General features: G+C 38.9%; 1 protein-coding gene across 2 annotated transcripts in view; it reads left to right on the forward strand.

Annotated features, from left to right (window-relative positions):
* KLF7 (KLF transcription factor 7) overlaps positions 1-17,388 on the forward strand; it is a 412,385-nt gene that overhangs the window by 56,466 nt on the left and 338,531 nt on the right. For both annotated transcript variants that reach the window (XR_008462881.1, XR_008462883.1), the window contains one exon: positions 3,200-3,504. The gene's annotated coding sequence lies outside the window, so the exon portion shown is untranslated. The remainder of the gene's footprint in view (positions 1-3,199; positions 3,505-17,388) is intronic.

Below are 17,388 nucleotides of genomic sequence, written 5' to 3' on the forward strand. Positions count from 1 at the left end.
AAGTAAAGAAAAGAAAGAAAGAGAGAGAACAAAACATGAATTTATTCCAAAGATTTAAAACTAACTATACTCTATATGTGTATGTATATATGCTTATATATACATGTATACATTTTAAAATTGTGGAGCACTGCTTGCTGACAATCTCGTATTTCTCTACTTCTGTATTTGCATACTTTTTATGGCCATTCCACCCAGCTGTTCTACTGGGACTGAGGGCCCTAGAATCCAATTTGTGTTGGAATATATAGAGCATCCTGCCAGGTGTCTAATGGGAACTGAAACCTCATCTGTATGAAACTGTAGAGCATCCAGACAGTGCATTAGATTACGAAAAGGTTGAGAGAATCCTAGAATTTCATTACTGTGGTGTCCTAAAAATCTGTGCTCTCAAACCCACCACTATGATATTCATTGGCTGTGAACCTGCATAAATATTCTCCTTTGACCTCTGAACACACCTGCCTTTAGACATCATATCAGTAGTCTACAAACCTTAATTATGAAGTGGCAATTTAAGTACTAGACTATTTAAAACTGGGGAAAAAAAAAAAAAGGCAACACTGTTTATTTACTTCCACTTGTCATTTCTAGTGTTGTTGTCATCTTATTTAATATGGCAGAACAAGGGCCCTCTGGAAAAAAAACATCCTGAAGTTTCTGATAATTTTGTTCTAGAGGCAGGCCTTCATCTAAATCATGGATCCAAATAGCCTAGAAAACATAGGAAAAAGGAGGATAAGAGACTTAACCAGATTCCTCTGGCTCTCATTGTAGCAGGTCTTGAACTCTGAAGCCAAATTTTGAGCTTTTGCACCATCTCTTCTTTGCAAAGGGAGAACTTTTTCACCTCTATACATGGTGTGCTCGGTCAATCTCTGGACTTCAGGTTTTGGGTGTTTATATGCAAGTGTCTTAGTCATTATTAAAATCTTAACCCATAGCTGGTATTTTGTAGAAGAAGTCTCCATTTTGGAGAGGTATGATTAGTGACACAATTCAGAATTCATTTTTTTCACAATGACAAGTTTTATTTCTTCACAGGTATTTTAAGCTGTGCTCTTCAAACTTGTCTGACCTATTCTAGCTAGACCCTTTTTGTGTCTGTGTCTCCTTGCTAAAGTTGCATAGTTGTCCTCTATTTGTAACCTAGGAGTAGAAACAGAATAATGAGGAAAGGCCAATCCTCTTGGTAAGGCTTCTTGGAAGCAAACCCATAAGTAAATGATTTAGTGATAGTTGAGGACTAAGTTATCCAGCTGTAGAAAGGAGAAGTGTGACCCTGTTTCCTTCATGCTAGATTTGCCTATTTGCAAAAGAGAAGCCATTTTAAGAAAGATTGTTTTTTCCAAGGTCATGGCACCTTGGATGAGAAGAAATAGAGACAAAAGTTTAACAAAATAGTGTACATAGAGGAAGCAACTAAAACAAATGGGGGTTTGTGAATAGCTGAACAATATTTTGGCGCAGAGCTGCCGATCATAGAATCATGCAGGTAGGGAGGGGCCTCTAGAGGCCATCTTGTTGAACCCTCAACCAGAGCTGGTTGCTCAGGGCTCTATCCAGCTGTTTTAAATATCCCCAAGGATGGAAATTCTCAACCTCTCTGTGCAAGCTGGTCCAATATTTGACAAGCTTTATGGTAAAACAAAACAAAAATTTAAAAGTCTGTGTGTCAAGTAGTAATTTTCTGTGCTGCAACTTGTTTTCGTTGCTTCTTCCTCTGTGCACACTGAGAAGAGTCTGGCTTTTTCTCTATATGTTGTTAGGGATTTGTAGGCAGCAATAAGATCTACCCTTACCCTTCTCTTCCTGAGGTTCAGCCATCATGTGTTCCAGAACCTGATCTCCACAATGGCTCTCTGGTAAATTCACTTCAGTATGTCAATAATTTTCTTGTGATGGAGAGACCAAAACCAGACAGAATATTCCAGATCAAGATGTGCTGCATATGTTACAGTGTTGATATAATTTATTTATTCTAGTTTTTGCCATGATTTGATTGAGAATAACTATGACAAGGTTCTAGTTTGAAGTCTGACTTACAAAAAAAGTAATTTAGGAAGCACCAGTATAAAGGTTTTCTAATAAAATTTGCTGCATCTGTGTATAAAAATATGCTTATAGAAATATACTTTCTGTGCTGCCAGCCCAAGGCCTGGCAAGAAAAAAAATCTTGTTTTTCCAACATAATCATTGCTGTTTTCCCTTAAACTAAAAATAAATATTGTTTCACGTGTCTTATATCAAATACGAGGGCACGTGATACTGTACTTTAGTCATTTTTTAGACTGAAGCAGCACTTCAGTGCACCTTTGTTCTGCTTCATTTTCCCCTTGGGAGATAAAGAATGACTGAAAATACAGCATGAATTTTGTAAAGATTGGTCTAACAGAAAAGGGGTTTCCAGAGTCTAGAGTATTCCACAGTATCCCAGAGTTGTTTACTGCGGGTTGGTTTATTTGTTTATTTGTTCAGTTTTGTTTTTGTTTTTTTTCTTTTTAATAGCCAGAAAATTGAATTGCTTGGGTAAAAGGGCAAATGAAGAAGAGAAAGAAGGGACTGAAATCTTAGATTCTTTCAGTGTTGTGGACAAGGCCCTGAACAATCTGATGTAACTGAACTATTTTTTAAACAGAGAGTTGAATTAGGTGATCTCCTGAGGTACTTTCCAACATTAATTTTTCTGTGTTTCTATGATTCATTTCAGAGCTCTCCCTGATTAAATGTATACTGGTTCTAGTCCTTCCCAGTCTTGTGCTGGCAGAACAGCCTGCAGGGTTTTTGCCAAACTCTGATAGTTTCATCCTTATTAAACTTTATAAGGCTTCTTTGTGAGGGAGATTTAGAGAGGAGGAAATATTAAAACACAACACCAAAACCTTTAGCAAACCAGTTTGAAGCAATATTGTACCATGAGATGTGTCACCACTGCAGGGACCAACCAGGTATTAAGAAAACAAGTTTGCCAGCCTGGAAGACCCATGTAACATCTCAAAAATTATTTCTAGGATCTGAAATCTAAGCCAAAACATATTTCTATAAAGCTGAACATTAAATGTTTGGGGTTGTTTTCATCTGGGTTTTTTTGTTTGTTTGGATTTTTTTTTGTTTGGCTTTTTGGGTTGTTTGTTTGGTTGGTTTTCTTTAATTCTTATTTTCCTCAGACTTTTTGGAACTGGGTTTCCTCTTTTTTTAGGCTAACACAACACTGACCAAACACAGATGGGGAAAGAAGAACCTGAAAGCAAGAGGAACCCCCAGATCCTTGCTTTTGGAACTATTTTCACTTCAGGAGTAAAAAGATAACTAATCACTGGGGTGTGTGGCTGAAATGGAGTTGATCAATATGATTGTCGCAGTGATGGAGTGTATCTTACCTGTGACTTTTCTCATACCTACAGAACCAGTCCTGACCCTAGATAGTTTGGGCTTTTGAGTTATCTCTAACACAAAGGTTGCTCCTCCTGTTTAACATAGTTTGTTTATCTGTGTACAGAAGAGGTGCTTTTGACAAACTAATGAAAATCCGACTTGCTTAAGTGTTTACTTTTTTCTGCCTATTCCCTTGATGTGTGTCTAAATCTTTAAATTTAAAAGAAAAAAAAAAAAAGAGGGAATTTTTGTAAATAATTTAATGCTTTTAGGCCAGCACCCAGTGGATCAAGGGCTTTTATTCTTGATTTCATCCAGGACTTGTCACATCCTGTCATTCCATCCAATAAGACTGTTTTCAAGCTTTCATATCCTGGGCGATGCCTCTAACCCAACACTCTTAAAGTACTTTTTCCTGATATCACGTAGAATTGCACTTGCAAAGATCCCCACGTACCAGGAACAAAAGCAATGCTCAACAATAACTCTAGCTTGAAAAATGAAAATTATTTCCTCCCAGGATGCTACAACTACACATTGACAAGCTTTGCCCGTCTTTCATGGCACTAAATTTATGCCTTCTTGAATGATTGTTTCCATATCAAGCTTGGATACTCTTCTTCCTTCTGTCACATTTGTGTCTCCTTTTATTAGCAGTTTAGGGATGACTACTGCAGTCTTTCTCCTCCACAGCTCTACGCTGGCTTCAGTGGCAAGATTTAGCATTGTGAAAATAGTAGGATCTGGCCTAACTGGTACCAAGATCTGCCTCATAAAGCTGAGACTTTCCTTCTCTGTTAGAGGAAGAAGTCCAAGACATACTTATGCTATATAAGTTATATATATAATAATACAGTTGTATATATAAATTATATACACAAAAACGTGGAGATGGGGGGGGTAAACTGCCTTTATGACCTCAAGAATGGGTTTCCCTACCTGAAAACTTTAAAATGCAGGCATTATTTTTCAAACAGGGTTTTATAATTTTCCCTAATGCTTGTTAATGGCATTTTTGGTGTAATAATTGAAGTTGAAACTCTTTGCAATTTTCAAAATGAAAGCTTTGATGATTTTTTTTTGTTTTGTTTTGTTTTTTTTTAAGTGCTTTGGTCCTAACTTCTATATACTGCCAGAAAAATGGTTCTTCGCCTTGGGTGGAGATGTACAACTGTATACCATATGTACTTACACAGTAGAAGAAAACTGAGCTACTGACTTACAGTTTGTAGTAGCCAACCGTGCCTATTGCTTTGATTTAGGGAGGGCACTTGCTGTTGCCACTGCATTTTAGAAATCATGTCAGCTTCTGTAGGAGAGGTGTTCAACCACGACTGGAAATACGTGTTGCTGTGTACTGTGAATGAATAGGCTGCCAATTTGGGGAGGGGAGGTGGGAAGGGAGAGGGACTAGGGCTTAGCATGTGCACACTAGAACTGAATTAGAATGGGCAGAAAAGTGACAATTTTAGCCTTTATTGTTGGTCTTTTGGAGAAAGGAAAAGCTGACATGCAGTCCCTGGAAGGCCTGATGGCTGAAGGGCTGATCTTTGCTTTGTATTTTGCAACACAGATCTTACCCGTCGCTCTGCGTTTTAAATCCCAGGCCTGTCAGATTCATGGAAGTGGATCAAAACACTGGTTTAAACACTGTTTTGTTACCAAGGCCGTGTCTCTACCAGGGAAGTTGCCCTGTGTTAAAGTATCTGTCTAGTTAAAAATCACTTTGTAGCTGCACCTATTACTTGACTGCTGGATTGAGTTTGCATTGGCATCCTATGCAGTTATGCTGAAGTGTGAAAAATGCTTCATCCAATTAAGATACCTCTACTGGAAGGCTGTTGCACCAGTTTAAGTACCTGGTTTTAAAATCACTGCATATAAACCATGACAGCTTTTCTTGTAGAAACAAGGCCTTAGTTTAGCACGTCTGTTCGTCTAGTTGAAAAGACAATAATGCAGGCTGAATTACTTTTTTTCTTACTTTGCCAAGTGGCCTGTTTTCTTTCTAGTTCTTTGAAACCTTTCTACCTTGATGTCTACTACACATTAGATTTTTGTTTGGGGGATTTTTTTTAGGGACTACGTACGCTCCCTGCTAATAAAATTAAAAAAAAAAGAAAAAAAAAAGAAAAAAAAAAGAAAAAAGAGAGAGAAACAACAAAAAACAAACAACATTGCTTGAAGGACTTTCATTTTGCACTATAATTTTTCTTTTACCAGATGTGTCTGACAAGTGCATTTTGTAGATGCCCTCGGTCGCGTTCTCTCAGGCCTACTCTGGTATTTCTAATATATCACAGAAGTACCCAATCTTGTAGCCCTCAGTTCTGCCTTTTTTTGACATTTTATTTTTTTTAAGCTTTTTATATATATATATAAATATATTACTTTGTCAGTTTTTTTGCTGTACAAAAAGTCTTAAGATTTAAAAATATTATTTGTATTATATGATGGTGGTATGTTAATGTTACAAAATTATTAATGAAGAAAAAAAATTTATTTTTGTTACTGGTCTGTTTCATAATTCTTTTTTAAATTGGTATATTGTAAGATATCTATGCAAAAATGTTATGTGACGCATTTTTATTTAAGAATGTAATACGTGTAATAAACAGTAGAATGTGTTTGGCCCAACAGTATTGAGCGTGCCTTGTATATTATTTCTCTGTGAAAACTGCTGTGAACAGTGAAATGGTTTTTAAGTACCAGTTAAGGCTATGGTTCTGTAAACAGTCATTGACATAAGATATATAACTTTTCGGTATGCTTTCGCTTATCAGAATAACATTTTCCGATTTGAATATGCTAAAATGTATTTTATTATGGTTCAAATGTTGCTTATATTCATGCCATATCACATGGGATTTTGAAAAGATGCTCAAGAAGGAGGTTTTTATTCTTAAAAGCTGAACAGATTTGGCTTGTAATACTGCTTCTGCTAGAGTCAGTGACTTCTGTTATTTGACAGTTTACACTGTTTGAAGGTTTCAGCCAGTATTATGTTTGTAAAAGACACAGAGAGCACACATCATGTTTCCCTGCCTACCTTTAAACCATTTGTCATCCAGTGATCAAAACAGGACCAGACTTAGAGGCTCCTGAGCACTTCCAGTCTATGTATCAGGAGTGCCTTTTTGTTCTCTTTCCCTCACCTCAGTCATTTATTCTCCCTCTGTAATTGAAAAATTGCAAGTGCTTGGATGCTCAAGTACTAAAAATGTATTTAGGCAGTTAAAACAGTCACTCTGAGCAAAATTACTTTGCAGTATCATGGCATAAAATGAAATTACTTTTTCAAGTCAGGCCAGTATCTCTTCAGGTTTTTGCTGTCTTGTGCTCACACACTGAAGCAACCACAACGGGCATTCTGTACGAACATCTGATAGGGCTCATCTGATGCCCACTTGATGGCTTTCATTTCTGGGTGTGGTGGGTTGAAAATTCCCTCTAACATAAAATTGCCAGACCAGCTCAGTTGGAAGGCAAATGAAGCTGTATTTACAAGCAAAACTACAGTCTAAAATGTGGAATGCAAAGAATATGTATAAAATATACAATATTTTTATATATTTACAATTTATAAACAACACAAGACCCCTCCTGGACAAACCAGGAGGCTACTAATAGCTTTCCCCTCCCTGCTCCCTTCCCTCCTGTACGCAGTAAAGGAGTGAAGAAAGGAGAAAAGCAGAGTGAGCAAGCTGTTTGTTAATACTTAGCCACAACAAAGCAATGCAGCCAAAGTCAGCAAAGCCAGCAGAAGCACAAGTCAGTATCTGCCAGAGTGAGAAAGCTGAAAAGAGAGAAAGTTAGTGTACAAAACTAACATTTCTGTTAGGCATCTGTCCAATGGGATTACTTAGACCTTATCATGATTTTTCTTTTTCATCCAATGGTGATTTATTTACATTCTACTATTTTCTGTTCAAATTTTTCTGTGAAAAATTTTCAAGGCACAGCCTAAAACTACCACACTGGGACATTCCTCACTTGTCCTGTTGGGAAGCCTGCTAGAACTGTTTATGTCAGGCATACAGATGGTAACATTCCCCTCCTGACATCTGCATCTGGAAGTCAGATGACAGTTCTAACCTACTCATTTATACTCCCTCTGTAACTAACAAAGAGAGCCTGTAGCAGTTTGGGCTAGGTGCCCCCCGTTGTGTTCGTATGAGGGACACTTCCTGTGTCCCAAAGGAGTCCAGCCCAGTGGGTGACACAGGAAGCCAGGTATTTCATCCCATAATACCCTGATCCCCTATAAGATCTCAGCAGGGGTCCTGGCACTTCCTCTTTTCTTCCCTCACCGCCACCTGGTAACTGGGGGGAGATGTCTCCCAGCCTTTTGGGCCTAGCTAGGCCCAGGGCCGGGGGAATGGGCAATCTCAGATCTGGCCAGCTGAAATTAGCCTAGCAGTGGAGTGGGGGGGGGGGGGGGGGGGGGGGGGAGAGAAGAAAGAGCACTGGGAGTTATAGGTGTACCCCCAGTGGGGATGGGATATTTCTGGGTGTGCTTTGGGATCTCTTTTGTCACTATGCTTCTGGTTCTCTGTAAACATTCACTGCTTTCCATTTAAACTTTCCACCACTTTTTTTGCAATCCATTTGTCTGAGTCTCATTCTTGCCTGTGGTGGGGAGGGGATCAGCCTCAACCCATCACAGAGCTATATCCAGAGGTGACTCAGTCCAGGGGATGAGTTGAATGTGAAAGAAGCTAAGGTGGTGTTAAGCATTTCTGGGAAACCTGTGGTAAGCTGCAAAACAGAAGTCACAATGATGCCCATGGCTGCTCTTCTCACTCGGGTTGTACTGGGTGTTTGATGATGGACAAAATTTGTAGTGTTTGGGTGTATGCTAATGACCAGCTCTTGAGCACTGGAAAAGGGCTCGGCACAGGTCAAAATTTTGGGCTCGTGTTCCAAATGGTCAAACCACACAGTGCTTTGGCTGCATCAGTGTGGCACTGGTGTTACTCTTACAGAGCATGAGGCAAACAGTTGTCACAGAGTTTTTGGCATTCTACCATGCAAGAACAAAGCTTTAAAAAATGGGCTCTTTGTTGTAGAGGCAAAGTATTGAACTATTTGTATGGTATAGATGCAGAGTTATATATGACATAGAACTCTTTCTGCAAATAGAATTTTGACTTTATATCTTTTTATCTTGTAAAGACAAGGTCCAGGTTCCTTTACTTTCTCTGTTCCTTGAAAACTTCTGTAAGCTTTTAGCATCTCACCTGCCTTGAGTTTTGTGACAGTTATATGTCTGTTTGTTTAGATAAAGATACTTCTAGTGTAAATTAATCCTCTGCACTCCACCTGTGAGAGGGACTTCCTGAGAGCTCTGGAACAACCTTTCTGAAGGAAACTTAACGGCAGCACTGCTGGTTCTTTGGCCTGTATTCAGCTGGCATAAATTGGATGGAAGCTTATCAATTGCAGGTAAACATAAAACCAGTTTGTTTTCCTCGAACTTACAGAAAATACAATGCTTACTATCATATACATGCTCTTAAAAGTAAGTAGGAATAGCTGTTAGACACTTCCCTAGGCTGGAGTCTAGGGAAAAGAGATACTGTGAAAGAACTCCTTCCCTCTGAAATTGTTCAGGTAGCACACAATCATGCACACTGGGCAACTCCCACTGTCAGGCTGTGGGAATTGTCTAAGATAAAAAAAGAAAAATTTATACATTTCTAGGGTTAGGAGTAGGTTGTCACATGCATTACTTTCTTCAAGTGTCCTCTTTCCTGAGGTACTTGAGCTGAAAAAAAGAAAAATGCTTTTTACAAAACTTAAATGTGTAGATTTTTCTCATTTTTATTTTTTCTTTATTTTTTTTTTTTTGTTAAATATGCCTATCACTTTTGATATTAAACCCTCTGAGCTTCTCTCCTTTTTCAGGATTTTATGCTGCCAGATAAAAATTTCCCTTCTTAGCCCAAGACCATCATCACCACATTACATTTAACTTGTAAGTGTAGTTCTCCCCTTGCTCAGAAACCCCATTCCCACAAAAGATTGCTAGGCACTGTGCCTGGGCCAAAATCACTTTCTGCTTGTGATGGTTTTGGGCTTCCTTTGTTTTGGGGGAAATTTTGGATGGTGAAAATACTAGGTAAATCAAGGAATTTTATTCCTCCTCCATCACAAGCTATGTGCCTCACAACTGATCCAGAACTATTTGAAGCGGAGGATGAAACAGCCTCTGAATCCCTTAAATTCAAGGCTTATTGATTCTAACTGCCTATAGCTATGCCATGCATGGCCAGCTGTGGAGGTTGATACACATCTGTTAAGAACCAGACCAACATATGTTTTGTGTGCTGGCAACTGTCAAAGTGAACAACTAATCACTGTCAGCATTAATGCAATTTTCTCTGTTGTCCCCTACACACGTGTATGTATTTATGCACGTGTATACACGCATGTATTTAGGGATATCCAAGTTCTTAAGTTCCCTCTGATCTTCCTGGTGATACTATAAAACAATCCTTAGGAACATTCTCTTACCCCTACCCCTATACTTAAATGATGTGAGAAGAAGAGAGGAACAAAGCTTCTCTGAGTGTAGCAGTAGTATGGTGTTAAGAGGCTTTGTCTTCCAAGCCAGATACTCCTGTGACACTGTAAACCTTTCACTTTGGCCCATATTCACAGGCAGGATTCAATGCCTAAATATCTTTATTTGCATAACGTTTTCCTCAGGGAACCAGTCCATGCCTCAGCATTAATAATGTAGCAAAGTAACAGTCTGCTCTAAGAAATGCTCCTTTGTGTGATGACAGCCCATGTGGCATATTTCCTGCAAAACCATAGTTTATGACTAATACACTGCTTGGATATTCCATGTACACTTATGTCACAGATTACCAAATGGCAGCAACAGTGGAGATATTTTCCAAGCTTTACACAGGCTTCTTCTTTCCTTTTCCCTCCTTTATTTTATTTATTTTATGGTTTTGGGTTTTTTTTTTTAAAAAAAAGAAAAGTTTGCTATCGGTCCACCTCAACACCTTCTTTTTTCTTATTTAATTTCCCCTGCACCTCCACTGATAAAACTGTGTGAAATCTTTTCAGCAAGACCTAAAACCTGTGATATCCTCTTGGATTCGTGTTTCATGTGGCATCAAGGCTGAGAGAAGCCTCAGGATAGAGTGTTATCTGCCTGGGGAACAGCAAGGCAGTTGGGATGATATAGAAGAACTGGGGCGCTCAGTGTGTTTTTAATGAAACTTATAGCCATTGAATGAGCAGAGTTAACTGACATGGGGAGTTTCTTTTTCCCCCTTCTATCTGTAGCCTTTTCAAAAGAAGAACAGAATAAATAAATTTAAAAGGAAACTGGGACATATATTTTCAAATAAATATTATACAAAATTACAAGCTGGATAGAAGAAAAACTTACTATTTTTTTTTTTCCACAAAAAGCCTAACAAGTTTTTTCCATATTCTAAACAGAATCAAACTTTCTCTCACTGTTTCCAGTGAGCAAACAGAAAAGTCAGTAATGGGGAGATGAATGAAAAAAAAAGGAAGGAGAAATTGTTTCTCATTATCATTTTCATGACAGGGAAAAAGTTGCTGGGAAAAATCAGCTGTCCTACTGCTTAGAAAGGGGAAAAAAAAAAAGGGAAAAAAACCCCGATATTAAAAAAATAGAAGTGAGCTTTGAAATGTCTTGGTGGTAAAGGACGAGCGTTTACAAGGGAAAATGTAGCTCTGATCTAATTATGGGAAGGGTTTTGCAGCCACACTGCTCTGGCCTCGTCTCACTATGCAGGATCAGGCATTGTCTGCACTGGCTAGGATGTGAGTTGTCAAGTCTTCAGGTAGAAGAGTGCCCACATTTCCTCCTATCTTCTTGGTCCCCCATCTGCATGTTGACTGTATCCAGTTCTGAAGGATGGGAACAGGGATGACAAATGATCTTGAGGATAACTAAACTAAGGTCACAGTGGTATATTCCAAAGTAGGGAGCTGAGAAGAGAAATTGATTAAAAATAGATAGATGTCCAAATACAAATGTTATCAATGTTTGCATACTGCAAACTTCAAAACAGTACCAGGTGAAAGCAGAGTACTTGACATAATGTGTATTTATGAAGAATGAGGGAGTGTCAGGAATCAATGGGATTTTGTAGTAGTTACTACAATCTCTAGAGCAAGGACAGATTAGGTCACAGAGTGAGGGAGAGGAAGGGGACTTCAGCTGCAAGACACCATTGGATCTATACAGCTAAGATTTTAGTAGGTGAAGAAAAGCAGATAGTAAAATATTTATCTATTAATGGCTGACAAGAAGCAACTATACATATTAGGTGTAACGAGAAGGATGGCAGCATAACTCTGTGTGACCTCTCTGGGTAAGAAGCATACCAAAGAGTAGCTTGCCAATATTAACACTTGGAAAGGAGGAATTTTCTTAGTTTAAAAAAAAAATCACAAAATCAAACAGAGAAGCTAGTGAACACACCATAGAACTGTGAGTAAGGATACTTCGAGCCTTCATCTGAGCAAGAAGTTTCTTTCTGAGTAACCCAAAGTGAGCACAAGCCACATAGAGTAGATTTTTAAGACCAGAGTACCTAATGCTGCTCTACCATCTCAACTCACACTCTAATGCTCAACTATTTTCAAAGATGTTTTTGCTTCTGCTGTTCTTCTTTATAAATTCCTACATATATTCTTATTTGTTAAGCTATTTTTATAGCTTTATCAACATTTTCCCACATTTGCAACAATGTGAGACCATTTTTTTGCCGTGGGCATAAACACTTAAGATTAGATGGGTTATCAAAAGATGTCCTGGAGACATAGGAAGGATAAAGTTTTACATGGAAGTTTTATCTCTTTTTCTTTTATTCTGCTTTTTGTTTACTGTTTTGTTTGCTTGATATTTGTACAGCTTCTTGGAATAAAACTCCAGGTCCAGTCCTATGTGTACTTAGTTCTCAGGCTTTCAGAGAAACTGAAGTGGTTCAGAAATATAATTTCTGATTAAAAAGTTGGAAATGTGCTTATAATTTTGTAACTTACTCCCCAACCTTATTATTTAAGTAACTGCCTTCTTGCACACCCACTCTATTTAGGAAAGAACTTTACATAGATGCATCATATATGACAAAACAAAAGACAAGGGGGAAAATAAATAATTTTTAAAAGAAAGAAAAAAAGAAGAGAAAAGGAGAAGGGGGGGAAAGAAGAAAAGAAACAAAAAAACCCCAACCCAAACAACAGCAACCCAAAAAAAAATAAAAATCCACAAACAAACAAAGACCACAAGAAGAAAATGGAAACACTGAGAAAAAAGAAGATGCAGAAGAGGAAACATACCCTCCAGTTCAGGAAAGACTTCCCATGCCCAAAAAGGTGGCTAGGTGATTAATCATGTGCTTGAAGTTAAACACACAGTGAGGTATCTTGTGAAATTGGGATATTGGAGGAAACTGTGTGCTGAGTAAAACATCCTGATTTTATTTCCTAAACCACCTTCTTGTCTTTAAGATCTTGTCTCTTTTGTCTGACCAGAGAATTGATAATCACAGGACAAAATCAATCTAAGCTCTGGAGCAACCGATTGTCAGCTGAAGCCCATCCTGGGGACAATTGATGGATTTTTCCTGTTGCCAAGGAATCTTCTGGGGAAGGCTGTGAAACCCAGCATATGAGTTTCTGAGTTCATTAGTGTGGGAACAGAAATTTAGAACAGATCCTCATTCTTTACATTCATCCTCACTTGCAGGTATCTGATTGCTAGGAAGTTAAAAATAGAGGATGGATTCTTATTTATGTTTTGATACCTTTGCATAGCTGCATAGAAGGGCCTTCATGTGAGAATCAAGAGAAAAATGGCACTGAATTATAAAGTGGTATAAATAGCTTTTCTGTAAATGTGAATCTGACCTCATGTATTTGGAGCTCCAGAGTGCAAGAGTAGCATTGTTAAAAAATGCAGTGGCAGAGAGGCTTAAATTCAGGCAAAACCTTGTTAGGGAAAGCAAGACAGTGTGATATGTACAGCCATTTACCCCTAGGAAAATCAGGAGTAGTTTTCCTGAAATCAAGAGGGGTGTAAATTGAGCCTGGAGCAGGATAGTACTCCTAGATAACGTTTGCTCAGGTTACATCCCTTATTGGAAGGGTTGTCTGCTCCAGGCAGGTCTTTTTGGAGCTGCAGCACAAGAGGATAAAGGAAGAATGTTTGAGAACTAATTAACAGGATGCCAACTGAGTGGGCCTCTTTATTTTGAAATGGAAATACTTTTGTTGATTAAATCTGGACCATTAGCTCTGCTCTGTCATAGAGGAAGTTTCATCAGAAGTGAAAAAAGAGGAAGCAAGGAGCTTTGTGGTTTTGGGAAAGCCATTGAAATAGTGGATCTGTTGCAGAATGTCCCAAGAATGATCAGGTTGCTGAAAACATGAGCAACTTGCCCTGTGCAACTGGAGCTGAGAGGCTCATGCTCTATTCAGACTAAGGAGAAAGAAAAACCACAACTTACACTGACCAACAGTTAGCAGTCAGTTAAACAAGACAAATTCCTGTTCAGCAGGATCTTGGTAATGTTTCATGTAACTGTAAGTTCTAGTGCAGAACAGGTGAGTTTTGTCAAATCTTTACCATAGTTTTTCATTTAGTCCAGATGCCTGGAATTCTTATCCAGGGAACTGAATTTCTGCACATGTAAGAAGATGTGTAGTGGATTTAAACACCCTTGCAATTGGTTTGCACTAGAATGATCACCTAATTTAAACCCTCCATGAAATGCACAATTTCTCAAATACTATCCTCATTATAGACCAGGATGAAGGAAAAAATATTGGAGTTAGTGATCTTCTGTCTACCTTGGCAGAGTGTTATAAGAAATGTAGTTACCTGTATATTGAATGACCAAAGGACCAACAGTATTTCTCCACAGGTCTGCAGCTTACTCACCCGGACAAAGTACCATACTCTGTGTACTGCAACTTTCATGTAAATAGTGAGCAGCATTTTTCATGAAATTTGTGGTGAAGGCATTGTGTAAGCAGGCCAAACTTGCAGTTATGGGACATCTCCAGCTCCACTACACTGATTATTGCTTAAGTTCTTGGGCTACAGAGAAGATCTCTGTGGTATTTGAAAAGACAAGCCCCTGGAAGAACTAGAACTCATTATATATTGTCAGAGCAGAAAATAGTTCCTCCTTGTTTAACAAGAAACAATGATCTACTTTTCTTATTTTCAGACAGAGTTAGGCTTTATTTTACCCATTCAAGAGAGAGAACCTTCCACTCTAGCATGAAAATGTAGGTATTTGTCATGGTAGCACCAAGAAGAATTTATTAGGGGCAAGTTGCCATTATGTTAAGTGCTGCACAAATGTCTGAAGAAAACTATTTGTGATGTTGACTTCCAGTTTAAGATGAAGCATCAACACCCAGAGTAGCAGGAGGTGGGGATTTGGGGGAATGCATGGTTACAGAGACCAATTTTGAGACTGCAAAATGGGTGAAGATTATGAATTCTTGCCCTTTCTGAAGCTAAAGCCCCAGGAAGGGGATACCAAGAGGATGTGTAAAAAGATTCCTTTGAAATACTTTCTCTTGTCTTTTGGCTTTATCAAACTGACTAGCAGTTGTTTTCACTGCAAAGTAAAATGAAAAGAGAAGAAAAACAGAGCAAGCATACCAGATGCTTTTTATGTCTGTTTAATACAGCACTAGTAGAGTATTATCCCAAATGACTTCTACCCTCTCAAACAATGATAGCTCTAGGAAAAAGCAAATATTGACACTCCAATATTTGCCCAGCAGTCACTGAGTGGTATACAGCACTCAGGGCATCATTGTTCCAGGAATCAATTAGGAAAATGGAGAACTGAGGTCCTCTAATTAGAAGTATATAATAAATACTGCCATTATTGAATGTTCACTCTGAGTATCTTTCTGAAGCTATGCATTTATCTGCTTGTCAGTAGGTATCACTTGAAAGACTTATTCAAGATGACTACCTCGCAGTATCCATACCTTCTATTAAAATGTTATCTCCGACAGTGAAAACAGGTGTATATCACTCTAGGTTCACGAAGCATCCACCTGATCTGCCTCCAAAAATGACCATTACTGGCTTTATCAGAGGATGTAATCCTATCTCTGAGGAGACATTGAAAATACAATCCCAGGAAATGGGTCCTCCAATTCCCATTACAGAATTAACCAGGTTGGAAAAGACCTTCAAGATCATTGAGTCCAACTTATCACCCAATACCTTCTAATCAACTAAACCATGGCACTAAGTGCCCCATCCAGTCTCTTCTTAAACACCTCCAACAATGGTGACTCCACGACCTCCCTGGGCAGCCCATTCCAGTGGCCAATCATGCTTTCTGTGAAGAATTTCTTCCTAACATCCAGCTAAACCTCCCCTGGTGCAGCTTGAGACTATGTCCTCTTGTTCTGTTGGTGGTTGCCTGGGAGAAGAGACCAACCCCCACGTGGCTACAACTTCCTTTCCAGGTAGTTGTAGACAGCAATAAGGTCTTCCCTGAGCGTCCTTTTCTCCAGGCTAAACAACCCTAGCTCCCTCAGCCTCTCCTCATAAGGCTTGTGCTCTGGACCTCTCACCAGCTTTGCTGCCCTTCTCTGGACATGTTCCAGCATCTCAACATCTTTCTTAAACTAACTGCATGATCTCCTGATGGAGACTTCATAGATTATGAGACATTTACCTTCTTCCTGCAAACACTTGTTTCCATCTCTTGGCTCGACTGATGTTAGGGTTCGCTTTCCTGTCCTGAGTAAGTTCTCATATTCTACTCTATACCACAACCAAGGCAAGGGAGTCAGCAGTCACTCTTTGCATGGGGAGAACTGGAGTTCTAGCTCTTCAGTGTCACTGGAGCACTCAAAGCAGTTAGAGGAAGATAGTGACTGAACCTCAAAATTCTCAGTGAGTGAAAGTTACTTCAAGTTGTTTGTGTCTGCAGTGCATGGGATAGAAGATCTTACAGGAGATATTCAGGGACTGCTCTAAGCGCTTCATCAGGGACAGATCATTAATGTGTTTCCTGGATGCTATTTTCTGATTCTATTAACATGCACAAATGTCTCAACATCTAGCATTTTTCCATTACAGCCTATATAATTTGTCACTACTTCTCCTAGGATAGATACTTGTTCTGGAAAAAAGAATCTGATTGGCTTGTTTTTAAGACCATAGGTTTTTCTGTTCCTTCTTTTCTGATGGCTTAATTGTTGTTCTTGGCAGCTGAGTCATAAGAAGATGTTATACAAAGGGTATTCACACTAGAACAAGGTTCAATGGAGTGAAATCTAGTATTTATTAGCCTCAAATTTAAGACTATTAGAGCAGCAAGGTTGCAGTGAAGTACTGTTTGTCATTTGCAATTTCTGAGAAGCAAACAGCTTCATTTCTAACATCCTAACTGATTTTCATTTGCAACAGGGTCCCACATTGTGGAATGGAGATTGATGGAACCATTCAGCACAGTGTCAGTGAACGTATGTACCCTCTGTGCTGGCCACAACCAGAGTTAGTAGGAGAATGAATCAGAAAGGATTTGAGCAGAAGATGGTGTTGGTACCATAGTGACCGTGCAGTTGCTAAGGATGTTATTAGCACTCCGGTTGCAGAAAGGGGAGAGTTAATTGCTATGGCTTTATTTCATCTCTCTAAGGGAATACCTGTTTGCCAATCCTACAAGACACAAAAAAAACCCCACCTTGTGCTCTTTGCAGCATCTGAAGCCAGCACCTGTTTGACCCTGGACATCTCCATTATGAAAGTAGAATACATAACTGTTATCCACTAAGTGCACACATGCAATGCTAGCAATTGCCCTTTCCCCTCCCACTTTTTTTGGTTATATTTCCCCCTTCCATGCACAACATGCACTTACTTGCTCACATCCCTCTGGAATTTTGAGAGCCTTTTTCCCTTTTAAACTGTTAAGTCTAAAATTCAGCTATTAAGTCAAAGAAAGCTCAGGGAAATGAACAGCAATG

This window comes from Dryobates pubescens, chromosome 2, assembly GCF_014839835.1.
Source record: "Dryobates pubescens isolate bDryPub1 chromosome 2, bDryPub1.pri, whole genome shotgun sequence".
Lineage (NCBI taxonomy): Eukaryota > Metazoa > Chordata > Aves > Piciformes > Picidae > Dryobates > Dryobates pubescens.